At 44.9% G+C, this 13,527-nt stretch overlaps 1 protein-coding gene and 1 pseudogene across 1 annotated transcript in view; both read right to left on the reverse strand.

Annotated features, from left to right (window-relative positions):
* The window catches only part of BRAF (B-Raf proto-oncogene, serine/threonine kinase), a 284,434-nt gene that overhangs the window by 48,310 nt on the left and 222,597 nt on the right, over positions 1–13,527 (reverse strand). The gene's annotated exons all lie outside the window — the stretch shown is intronic.
* Positions 473–4,871, reverse strand: LOC134933619 (probable E3 ubiquitin-protein ligase MID2; annotated as a pseudogene).

The following is a 13,527-nucleotide window of genomic DNA, read 5'->3' on the forward strand; positions in this document are numbered from 1 at the left end:
TATTGTGTTAGTGTATTCATAGGAGTTAGCCGACTTCGCCCAGTCTTATGTAAATAGGTCCTCCAGATAGACCGTATATCAATATGTGTTCTACAATATTGTTTGGCGTATCAGGCGGCCGACCTTATCCTTGAAACACTTCTATAAAAGCTGTTACATTTGTCATAGTGTATCCTCCGCAGCAGTGTGTGGCGATATTGTTACATTTGTAATGAAATCTCATCAGCAGCAATACATGGCAACATTACTCACAAAGAGTTGATACGGGCATACTAGGTTTACTATTGCCTATGGGTTATATCTTAACACATTGGGGTAAATTTACTAAGGTGGGAGATTTTTAGAACTGGTGATGTTGCCCATGGCAACCAATCAGATTCTACTTACCATTTATCTAGCTGCTTCTAGCAGATAATAGAAATAATCTGATTGGTTACTATGGGCAACATCACCAGTTCTAAAAATCTCTCACCTTAGTAAATTTACCCCATTATAGGTTTATATTTGTGAGAATTTAACAAGCACTTGTACAAATTATCCACAAACCACATCAAGTGTTATTTTCACATAATTGGACTTGTACAAATTGTCCACAAGCCATATAGGGGGTCATTCCGACTCGATCGCTCGCTGCAGTTTGGTGCAGCGCAGCGATCGGGTTGGAACTGCGCAGTGTGCTGGCGCATGGCAGCTTTCCTTGCCTAGCGATCGCCTCTGAGACAGAGGCGGTCACTGGGCGGAAGGTGGCTGAACGGCGGCGTTAAGCCGCTGTTTAGGGGGAGCGGTCCGGCCAACGCAGGCGTGGCCGGTCCGTCGGGGGGCGGGCCACGGTGGCTGCGTGACGTTTCATGCAGCTGCTGCGGCCAGCGGAGTTACTCCTCAGATACAAAGGCATCGCCGCTGTGCGATGCGTTTGTATTTGTGCGGGGGGGGGGGAGGGGGGGTTGGGTGAGGGGTGGTGACTGTAATCGGTTACTATTACAAAGAGAGGTGCAATGGATCCACCGGTTAGATGTGTTAGCCCCTCGGGGGTTAAGTGAATACCTCAGTTACAGTTGTTTTGGATAGAAGTGTATTCAAAATATATACTGAGATTGATGCTAGCCTGGATATAAATCCTTTTAGATTATTATAAGTGCAATTATATGTTTTCAGAACCGCTGCCGCATGTTTATGTGTTACTATGGTGATGGGTGTCCCTTTAGGATGATGTCATCAGCTGCTGCCGGAAAGGAGGAGGGTATGTCTTGACTCCAGGCGTGGCATTGTTCACGGGTGCACATGAATATAAGGTATGTAATTTGTTTGTTTAAACTTTATAAACCTGACGATAGTGCTTGCTGGCACTGAAACGTTGTTAATTCAACTGGTTTCCAAAGTCTCTTTTCAACAGTTGAGTGCCGCACGGTGGTAACTATAGAATTGTACAGCAGTACATGTGAGGGCACCAGCGCAACTATTAATAACATCGAGGAGTGCCGGTCCTACGCTTTTATATATATATATATATATATATATATATATATAATATGTAGTGCCAACATATTCCATTGAGAAATAAAATGAGTCTGAATATTAACAGGCTAAGAGGTAAGAGGGCCCTGATCACAGTCTGACACAGTTTGAAACAAACTTTATTAAGCAGACTAAAGTGTCAATCCAATTAGCCGTGATGATCTCCCGGCTGCGAATCATCGCTGCAGCACTTTATGGTGGCCCGAACTTGCACAAAAGTGCTCGCTACCCCATAGTGGTCCAAGCAATTTTATGCAAATTGTGTCTGAATTCAGCCCATGAAGGGTGCGAGATCGGGTGCCATTGCTGCCGTTGAAACGCCATGGAAAATTGTACCCTTTGCAGCCAATTGGATTGACCCCTAAAAGCGAATGCCAAATTATATTACATTCCTATTATGAACTAATTTTATTTATTTTTAAAAATGTTATTTTTTTTTTTAAGGATCAGCATATTACGTGGCATCAGGAAGAAAATGCAAACCAATAGAGTATTAAAACAAAAACAAATTGACAGCAAGTATACATAGATGACAACATAAGAGATACTGGGGTATATATAATAGGGTGAGAGTTACTGGAGGTGCGGGAGTTTGTGTGAGAATGTCCATATTTTTAGTCCGGCAATCATCTACAAGGCAAAACCTCCGCCAACTCACACCCTATTATATTTACCCCACTGCGAGACCCATTTTGAGGAAATGTGTATAGAGAAAGGACAGAGGGTAAAGGAAGGGAGGGGTGGTGGCAAGGCTAGAACCATCAGAGAAAGAGGAAGAAGAAGAGAAAAAGAGGATGGAGGGAAATGGAGAACGAGCATTAAAGAAGAACAGCCAGGGGCTCCAGACATTGTCAAGGAGTGTTTAAGAATACTGGGAGGGAAGGAAGGGAAGGGAAGGGAAGGGAGGGAGGGAGGGAAGGAAGGAAGGAAGGAAGGAAGGAAGGAAGGAAGGAAGGAAGGAAGGAAGGAAGGAAGGAAACGAAGGAAGGAAACGAACGAACGAACGGGTGGGGGGTTTGGTTGCTTTCTGTTAGCTGACAGGTGTTCGCTGAGAGAATGTGCCAGATTCGTTTATTTTGGGTGTGTCATCAGGGATGGCCAGGGTCAAAAAAAAAAAATAGGGTCTAGGGGATTGAGAGTTGGAGAATCTTAGGAATCAAATTCTTAATATCCATCCAGAAACCAGTAAGCTTTGGACAACGCCACCAAATGCGGAGAAACGTGCCCTCCATTGTGCAGCCAACATCTTTCGGAGGCGTCAGGAAAAATATTTTTCAGCAGGGAGGGGACCGAGTACCATCTATTGAGGAACCTTTAATCCTCACACAGACTGAGCTAGAGGCAGTGCTTGGCCGACACTTATTACAGCTGATTACGGACACCGGAAATTTGTAAAACTCTGAGATAAATGATGTTACCCTACCAGATGCCCATTTAACACAGCAAGAGGCCAATTGCTTGGGAACTGGACACCTGGGAATATATTTACTAAACTGCAGGTTTTTAGCAATTGAGATGCTGGTCATAGCAACCAATCAGATTGTAGCTATTATCTTCTAGAAAGTGCTAAATAAATGATAAAGTCAATTCTGAATAGTTGCTATGGGCAAAATCCCCACTTCTAAAAACCCACCTGGTAACTCAACACTGGTCCTAGACCAAAGCAGGAAGAGCTAAATTGTAACCCCACCCACATCTACATACCACAGGCTGAATGTTCCACCAATCAGATTCCCCTCCCTGTGATGTCACCAGTCTCTGAGCAGATTCCTCATGGTAATTTCTCCCAGCTCCTGACTCCCTCAGATATCATTATACAACCATTTGCTACCCATAATGCAGCATGGAGGGGCTCAGTGGGTGCAGCAGTGTAGGTGTGTAAGTGTATGATGGGGTCACACAGAGAATAAAAGGACAGCTGTCCTGCCTCATAATCCAGATATACCCTCACTCTGTCACAGGGGACATTGCCAGGTAACTGGATCAGATTATTGTTATATACCACTGAGTACTGATAAGTACTCCCTACACAGACACCAGGACTTGTTATTATATCCAATGAGTGACTGATTTCCTCCCCTGTCTATACTGGGGTAACACATCCCCACCCCCCACCACACTGACTTACTGACATCCACCTCCCAGTAATGTCGCCCTGAGGAGAAACCCCTGGTGCTCATCACCTGATTTGCCTGAAATCTCTCTGGTGTTACTGGGCGATTCTGGTTTCTATCTGAGCAGGATAAAGTTTTCCTGTCACCTGATATCTGTATATAATCACCAGCTGTGGTTACATCCAGTAATAGGTCTGTAGGTTGCTGTACATAGATCCCTGTATTTATACCTGTTATTATATCAGATAATGTGTGTAATATCCCTGAGATGAGACCCACATCCAGATCTCCTGAACCACGGACCTGGGTATCATGTCTCTCTGTGTCCTCAGTATCACACAAGTCCCCGGTGTCTGGTTCCTGTAAGACAGTCATTGGATCAGACATGTTACACAGCTCCTCAATGTGACGCATCTTCCCGGACAGCTCGCCCTTCTTTATTTCCAGCTGCTGGATCAGATCAGAGACTGAGAGTGAAACGCGCTGTTCCTGCCTGGAGATCTCACTCAGGACTCTCTTCTCCAGGTCCTCCAGCTGTCTCCTGATGTCTCTAAACAGGGCAGTGACTGTCTCTGTTACACCAGCTGCTTTTCCCTGTTCTTCTCTCCTGCGCTCCTGCAGACTCTGGACTCTTTTTTCAGTCTCCGCTCTCTTTGTGGTCAGTTTCTGCAGAACATTCCTCAGTTTCTCCTTCTTCTTCTCATAGGCTTCTTCCAGCATCTCCACCTGATGTCCACGGTGTTCACCATACAGCCTACATGACACACAGATACAGGCAGCATCCTCAATGCAGTAATATTTCAAGAGTTCCTTATGGACGGAGCATTTTCTGTTCTCCAGGGAAGAGGTGGGATCACATAAGACGTGTTCTGCTGACTTGCTGTGTACTCTCAGGTGATTATCACACAGAGAAGCCTCACACAGCAGACAGGATTTAGCAGCAGGTACAGGAGAGTGAATGCAGTAAGTGCAGAAGATCCCAGTCTCCTTTTGATCTGCCCGAGTAGACAGGAACCTCCCCACTATGTTACACAGCGTTATGTTCCGTATCAGTGCAGGACGCTCCTGACACTCTGCTCTGCAGTCAGGACAGGTATAAGCTCCAGCCCCCTCCTGTGTATCCAGCACACGATCAATACAGACCCGGCAGAAGTTGTGGCCACATCTCAGTGACACAGGGTCTGTATAAATGCTCAGGCAGATGGAACAGTCCAGCTCCTGTCTAAGATCAGCAGACGCCATCGCTAGAAGTACAGAGAAATGAAAGTAAACTTTTACACTCAGATACCAGTGGGTGTGTTTAAAATATTTCCACACTGATGTTTGATGCTAGATCCAAATGTCCAGGCACTGTCCCACCCACAGCATACTTGCATACCTTTGGAAAAGCATTTCAGGGAGATTATAAAAGCAACACCTATTAGCCAGTGACGTGTGCTGGGGTGAGGTAGGGAGGCAGATACTAACATTTGTGCCAGAGTTTTTACTGTATAAAGTATATGAAAAATACAAAGAATATGTTTGAAATATCTTCTTTGTATTATTCTAATCATTTTTATAGCCTAAACTCTGGAGCAAAAAGTCTATGGCAGGTGAGTCAGTGCCCCCCCAGCCTATCTTCTCCGCACATCTCTGATCAAAACTCAGAAAATTTCCAGGAGTTTATACTGCTGCACCCGTGTATAATGCCCACACGTATATACTGCTGCACCTGTGTATAATGCCCAGATGTACCCTTTGGCTCATATACTGCCTGTTAATCTGGCTCTGGTTCTAGCCAGTGCCTCCTGAGCCATTTACCTCCCCGAACGTCCCTGGTATTAGCACAGTATTAAAGCGGACGCGTACTGAAGTTTCCGAGCATTGTTGCTCAGTAAGATCTACTTGTTGACGAAAAGACATGCTGTTAATGTATTGTGTTCTACTCACATGTTCCATATAAATGACCACGAGACCGGGCCAATGTAGACTTTTTTTTTAGAGGAGGCGATTTAATAATTTGACACTGACGCGTTTCGCTCTTACCAGAGCTTTGTCAAGAGGTCTACTGGTGACTGCTGTCTCATTCCGGGGACACTTCTTCATTTGGACACCAATCCACCTGCACGGCTAGACGGCTTCGGGCGGCTATTGGAAGGGGTAGCGGCACAAGCATCGGGGAGAACAGAGACGTCCGGTGCCTCCCAGCCAGCTCCTTTCAATTCTTCTATTGCTGACCCTTTTCTGAACATTATTCAAGTGCGTCTTGGTGGTGAGCTTGGTGTGATCCATTCATGATTTGAATATTTATACCGGTCTACTGCATTACCAATTAACATCAAACATAGTAAAACAATATCTACAGTGCTCGGGACTAGCACCTTTGGGAACAATTAATCTACAGTATTTGCGGGATTGCTGCTAACTGAGACCCCTTATTGAATATCAGTGCACTGATTTATTTTAGGTTGATCCACCTCTTATTAGGAATAGTGAAAGTTATCAAATAAGAATAAATATTATTAGTAGTTAATATTATGTGGGAAGTCATTTTTGCTGTATGACTTATTTCATCTGGTTAAGCACATTTATATATGCATTCTGCATTTTTTATTGTGGTTGATATCTCGTATTTTAAAGTGCATTATATTAAATAAATTATTATTAACATTGCATGTGTTTTTAATCATCCTATGGACCATATAATAAGCGCAGAGTAACTCTATATATTTTTTTGTTTAAGTGTCCTTTCCTGTCCAACAGGGGTAGGGTACTACTATTTATGCTCACACAGGCATAAATTGATACTCTGCAGCTGTTTTTTTAATTAATTGTAGTCTATAACACTTTGCTAGTTATCTCCCCTTTTGAATTAAGCGCCAAGAGACAGATTTATTTTTGATTTAATAATTTATCCTGACTTCACCCCTTTCTGGCCCCAACTTCTCCCCCTTTACAGGTGTTTTTTATTTAGTTTGCTAGTCACACAGATTATTCCAATTTCTATATGCCTTAGGGCAGTATGTGCTAAGGGCAAAAAGTGTGGGCAAAGGTTTAGGCCGCATTTCCATATGTACTGACTCCGGGATGTCGTTAACCTATAGAAGCCTTTGGCCTTTTTTTTTGCATTTTCATCAGAGAGGGATCCAACTGGATCGCTCCCAGCAACCCCTACGGCACACTTATCATACTGAGAATATGTCGGGGAACTCCCGGGGGGTGTAGTATGGTATGCCGGCGGCTGGGCTCCCAGCGACCAGCATACCGGCGCCGGGAGCCCGACCGCCGGCATACCGACAGCGTGGCGAGTGCAAATGAGCCACTTGCGGCCTCGCTGCGGGCATGGTGGCGTGCTATGTGGGCACAGTGGCACGCTATGCGCGCCACACTATTTTATTTTCCCTCCAGGGGGGTCGTGGACCCCACGAGGGAGATAAAGTGTCGGTATGTCAGCTGTTGGGATTCCGGCGCCGGTATACTGTGCGCCGGGATCCCGACAGTCGGTATACTGAAGACCACCCCTCCCGGGTCCTAAACCTGGAAGTCCTGCGTTTGCAAAGGGCGGCTTTTATTGGGAGAGCTGTCCTTTGTGATTCTAATTGCATTTCTAAATACATACATATTGGCGTCAGTAATGCCGGTATGTACCCAATGAGTGGCAGGATGTATAGTATCACTGATTCGATGCGTAATACAGGGTGAGGCAAAATAAACCTACCAGATTTTATAGGTTAACAAAAACGGCACGGTAAATGCTATTTAACATGTTAGTACATAATCTAAAAGTGCATGGAATACAGTTTGTTTTCAATTGGTGTTGAATATAGACCCTATTCAATAAGGACTGCAAATTCTGCTTTTTAGCAGAATTTGGACATTTGTGCATATTAATGAAGGACGAAGTAGTAATCATTCCATGGATAAATCTTGCTAGTGTGTATGGTAATCTTCCATGGTCTAGGGTGAATTTACCACCAATCCACGTGTTATGTTGAATTTGCCAGCATTTTCGACAGTTTTTGGGTCCGTTTTCACCCGTGTCGATTCGACAAAGCGAAAGCGCCTGCTATTGAATACACACGTCGAATTAGTGCTGACTTTCTGACTGTCAGAAATTTTGACACTAACTGAATATACCCCATAGTGACATCGTTAGGGTGTCAAAAATTCTGAATGTCCTGGAAAAACCATTGTATTGACCGTCGACTCCGAATAATAGCAGAAATGGTAAACATCGACAAAGTTTTGCATCAAGATCTTAACATGACAAAAGTTTGTGCTATGATGGTTCCAAGGATTTTCACTGACGAGCAGAAAGAAAACCAAAAGCAAATTGTACATACGAGCATTTTGGAACATTTACAAGTGGATTCGAATATTTTAGACAAAATTATTACCGGTGATGTACAATCCTGAGACAAAACGCCAGTCCATGCACCGGAAAACACCATCACCAAGAATGAAGAAGGAATGTCAAAGCAAATCCAAATTCAAAGCCACGTTAATTGTTTTCTTTACAATTACACCCTTTGCAAGGGTGTTATTTTGCCAGACTGGGTACCAGACGGCGCAACAGTGAATCCACATTACTACAAAAATGTTCTAGAAACTTTGCAGGAAAGAATCAAAAGAAGCCAGAGTTGTGGAAAAATGGTTTCATCCTCCATCAGTACAACACACCAGTCCACACAGCTCTCTCTGTGAAGCAGTTTTGGCCAAGAAACAGATTGCAGTGCTAGAACACCCTCCATACTCACCATACATAGGGGGTAATTCCAAGTTGATCGCCGCAGGAATTTTGTTAGCAATTGGGCAAATCCATGTGCACTGCAGGGGAGGCAGATTTAACATGTGCAGAGAGAGTTAGATTTGGGTGTGGTGTGTTCAATCTGCAATGTAATTTGCAGTGTAAAAATAAAGCAGCCAGTATTTACCCTGCACAGTAACAAAATAACTCACCCAAATCCAACTCTGTCTGCACATGTTATATCTGCCTCCCCTGCAGTGCACATGGTTTTGCCCAACTGCTAACAAAATTCCTGCTGCGATCAACTTGGAATTACCCCCATAGTGCTGTGTGACTTCTTTCTTATCACTAAAGTAAAATCTGTATTCAAGGGAACCCATTTTGTATCAGTTACTAATGTAAAGATGTATCAAGATAGCTTACAGATAATGAGCTACAGCGCGGCTATGACCAATGGAAAATAAGAATGCAGTGGTGTGTGGATGCAGAAGGGAAGAACATAGAAGGGGAATGGAGTTAAAATGTACTTAATGTAATTAAATGTAAATTATAGCATCAGTCTCGTTATTTAATAGCCACACCTCGGTATTTAAAAATATATAGACAAATATGTGAAATAAAGAACAAAACTGTAAGATTATAACCACAAATATTCCAGCTGCATACTTTATGTGTATTTATCCCATGATATAAAATGTCAGTATAAATATATCCGTTTAAGGTGTGTATGTAATAAATTTTGACAAAACTACATAAATTTTGTAACTCTCACACTGTTAACAATCAAGTAGAAAAAATGTCTTAAGTGGTACTGTGTGCGCGCGCCAAAAAATGGGTGTGGCCAAATGCCACATGGGGCATGGCCAATGAAATGGGGGCTTGATACACATATGGGGGGACAGATACACATATGACCCCAATAGTGCCAGATACACATATACCCCCACCGTGCCAGATACACATATGCCCCCACCGTGCCAGATACACATATGCCCCCACCGTGCCAGATACACAAATGCCCCACAGTGCCAGATAAACAAATGCCCCACAGTACCAGACACTCAGATGCCCCCAGCAGTGCCAGATACGCCCCCCACAGTGCCAGATACGCCCCACAGTGCCAGATACACATTCCCCCACAGTGCCAGATACACATTGTCCCACACTGCCCCCACCCCCTGCTGCCTCTGCTGTTGCTGCTATGTGAGAGGAAAAGAGTGCAGCACGCGCCTCTCCTGCTCCTCAATGCTCAGTGAGTGAAGTGAGTCCGGTCTCCTGCGGTGGGTATCTCAAATGAGGCGCTGGTTCGTTAGCCAATCAGAGCTCGCGGACCGGTAGCCAATCAGGAGCCGTATCTGCCGATCCGCGTGCTAGTCGGCATGCCAACTGTCGGAATTTAGAGGGGAGCGGGATGTAGCCGCCGGTAATGTGACCGGCTGTCTCCTGACCACCAGACACTTAACTACATCCCTTATAAACCATCAGAAAATCTAGATGACCCACATACACCAACAGACCCGCCCTTTTCACAGATTCCATTCCCCATTTAGTGCTACTGATATCTCCCTGGCTGGTTTTCCATCCCAAACCGTCCCTGTATCTGCAAAATATGGCAGAAACTAGAAACCTATGGTGTATCCACACACTTTTCCACACACCATAATAGTGATTCATCAGAAATAACAGTTACATGAATTAGATTAATAACACACCGTAACTGCTTTACGAATACCAGACTACCTTCCACCAAATCTTTTACTATCCCCCATTGTATTCCTTTTTTCACACCGTCATCTGCTTTTCTATTTCTCTTCCAATTTTAAAGCAGTTTCCCGCCACTGCCAGGTTCACAGAACCACAGCATGCCACTCCAAAAAAACCCCCACCAACTAGACCAAATCCAAAAAAGAAAACACATCACCCAAGAAAACTTCTAGACCTAATCAAACAAATGGACCCCGTCTGGGCTAAAATACTGAGAACTAGCTAACCTCAACCGCGCATGTCTAACAACTAAACCACTAGCCCAGAAACAAATCGAGAAACAGCCACATTGATCATCCTGCAAGCATTGTCCAAGGTCTCTAGAGCCCCACCACAAAAGTCAAGGGATCATTTCTGACCAAACCACCCACACTGCAGGCCACCAAGCCTGAAGAGTGGACAAATCAACATTCATTCACAAGATAAAATCAATACACTTCAACTGCCCAACATCACTGTCACCAAGATGGACCATCAACCAGGGTGGGCGCCACCAGCGCAGCTCATACTGAAACACCAGGTTCAATAGCGCAGCCTAATGCGTACCACAAATTCCAAACCAGTGAATCTGTTGACCTCCTAACAACAAGGACGCCTTCCGTGCTATACCATGCCTCTCAGCCCAATAAATAAAGGAATGGCCCGCCAGCCACACTTGCTCAGAAGACACGGACAAAGCTGTAATGGAAAGATAATCACTAAAATATCAGTAACTAAGAACATGAAAATAAGAAAGAATGGCAACCAAAAGAAGAAGTTATTGCAAACCAAGTGAAGGAGAAAATCTAAAAATCTCCTGTGGACCATGAGAGGAAAAAAAAAAAAATTTACCTTCACACCCCTAGTTGTCGAATGATAGCCATTCAAAAACTGATGGGTAAACAATGTTTTTGGGCAGGAAAAAAACACAACTTTAAAGCTTATCACATCTAATGTAAGGACACTAAGTGGATGACTTCCACCAAAAAATAGCTAGAATGGCAGGTGGATACAATCCGCCAGTCGCCGCCCCAATGTGAATGTGTGCCATATAGTGCGTCATCCAAATGAACCAAACCGCTTAAACACAGCAGAAAACCAAAAGTTAGCCAAGGGGGAAGCATTAGCATGCAACAACCATTGCGAACCCCCCGACGGCCATTGCCCCTCATACCGAAACCTAAACTGAAAATCTTGCCAGTCACACCATGCAGCCTCATAGACCCAATAAGCAGAGGGAGCCAGGGAACTCCTCGTCAGCCCAACTAAACCGGCTCGACAATCTGCCGGACAGAAGAGGGACATGTCACTCCAATCGGACTCTCAAATCTATGAAATTAAAAACGCGACAGCACGTCCGCCACCTCATTTTCAACCTCTGGAACATGTTGAGCCCGAGAAACAATATTATCCCTCAAACACTTCAACACCAGAAATCTCAACAGCGGCAGAGACAGAGGGGAGGAGGAACTCTGATTGATCGCATGCACCAACCCCAAATTGTCGCAGCAAAAAGCAATATTTCGAGCAAGAGGTTGGACCCTCCGTCTTGTCCTGGGCAACCGGCACTCCCAACACCTGAAACAAAGCCTGCACTGAAAAAAGCACATCCGCACAAAGGGGGTAATTCAGAGATGATCGCAGCAGCACATTTGTTAGCAGTTGGGCAAAACCATGTGCACTGCAGGGGGAGTTAGATTTGGGTGGGTTAATTTGTTTCTGTGCAGGGTAAATACTGGCTGCTTTATTTTTACACTGCAATTTAGATTTCAGTTTGAACACACCCCACCCAAATCTAACTCTCTCTGCACATGTTATATCTGCACCCCCTGCAGTGCACATGGGGGGGTCATTCCGAGTTGATAGATCGCTAGCAGTTTTTAGCAGCCATGCAAACGCATTGTCGCTACCCACTGGGGAGTGTATTTTCGCTTTGCAGAAGTGCGAACGCTTGTGCAGCAGAACGCCTGCAAAATCATTTTGTGCAAAACAAGACCAGCCCTGTGGTTACTCTTCGTGTGCGTTGACGACAGAGAGACAGCTTTTGACGTCACACACCCGCCCAGCGAACGCCCAATCACGCCTGCATTTTTTCTGCCACGCCTGCGTTTTTCTAAGCACTCCCTGAAAACAGTCAGTTCACACCCAGAAACGCCCACTTCATGTCAATCTTCCTGCATTCGGCCGTGCAACTGGAATGTACACTACACTCTGGCCCTCATTCCGAGTTGTTCGCTCGCTAGCTGCTTTTAGCAGCTTTGCACACGCTAAGCCGCCGCCTACTGGGAGTGAATCTTAGCATAGTAGAAGTGCGAACGCAAGATTAGCAGAATTGCGAATAGAAATTTCTTTGCAGTTTCTGAGTAGCTCGAGACTTACTCCTACACTGCGATCAGTTCAGTCAGTTTCGTTCCTGGTTTGACGTCACAAACACACCCAGCGTTCACCCAGACACTCCCCTGTTTCTCCAGACACTCCCGCGTTTTTCCCAGAAACGGCAGCGTTTTTTCACACACTCCCATAAAACGGACAGTTTCCGCCCAGAAACACCCACTTCCTGTCAATCACACTCCGATCAACAGAACGAAGAAATTTCTACATAAAGCCGTGAGTAAAATGCCAAACTTATTAGCAAATTTACTTGGCGCAGACGCAGTGCGAACATTGAGCATGCGCATTAGCGACTAATCGCTCCGTTGCGAAAAAAAAATAACGGAGCGAGCAACTCGGAATGAGGGCCTCTGTGCAAACCCACGATGCTCATTGTACCCATACGATGCGCCTGCGGATTGCGGTGCATACGCATGCGCAGAAATGCTGATTTTTAGCCTGATCGCTGCGCTGCGAACAACCGCAGCTAGCGATCAACTCGGAATGACTCCCATGGTTTTGCCCACCTGCTAACAAATTTGCTGCTGCGATCAACTCTGAGTTAAGACCAAAGTAAGCTAGATCTGATGGGTTGACAAATAAGAATTCGTCCAGGTAATGTGAGATACCCACATGGTCGGTACCGTCTTGTACACACCAATGAAGAAAAGTGCAAAATTTCGTGAAAATAAACACATGAGATAGCGCAGCCTATAGGAAGGCACTTGCCGGCGAAAAACTTGCTACCCAACCTACAACCCATGGAACAGAGGGAGTCCATGTGCAACGGCAGCAGATGAGAAGCGGATTCAATATCCAGCTTCACCATCAATGAGTCAGGGAGCAAAATTCCCTAACCAAAGCAAGCGCCTCATTAAATAATTGATACTGAATCCAACACAAGGCTTGAGACATTGCGTCATTCACAGGGCCCCCATGTGGATAAGACAGGTGTTGTATCAAACGCCAAACGATATTTCCCAGGGACCTTTTTAGGCAGGACCTCCAGAGGGGAGATGCAAAGCTTTGGCACCAGGGGGAGGGCATAAAGGGCACGCA

The sequence above is a fragment of the Pseudophryne corroboree genome, chromosome 6 (assembly GCF_028390025.1).
Source record: "Pseudophryne corroboree isolate aPseCor3 chromosome 6, aPseCor3.hap2, whole genome shotgun sequence".
Lineage (NCBI taxonomy): Eukaryota > Metazoa > Chordata > Amphibia > Anura > Myobatrachidae > Pseudophryne > Pseudophryne corroboree.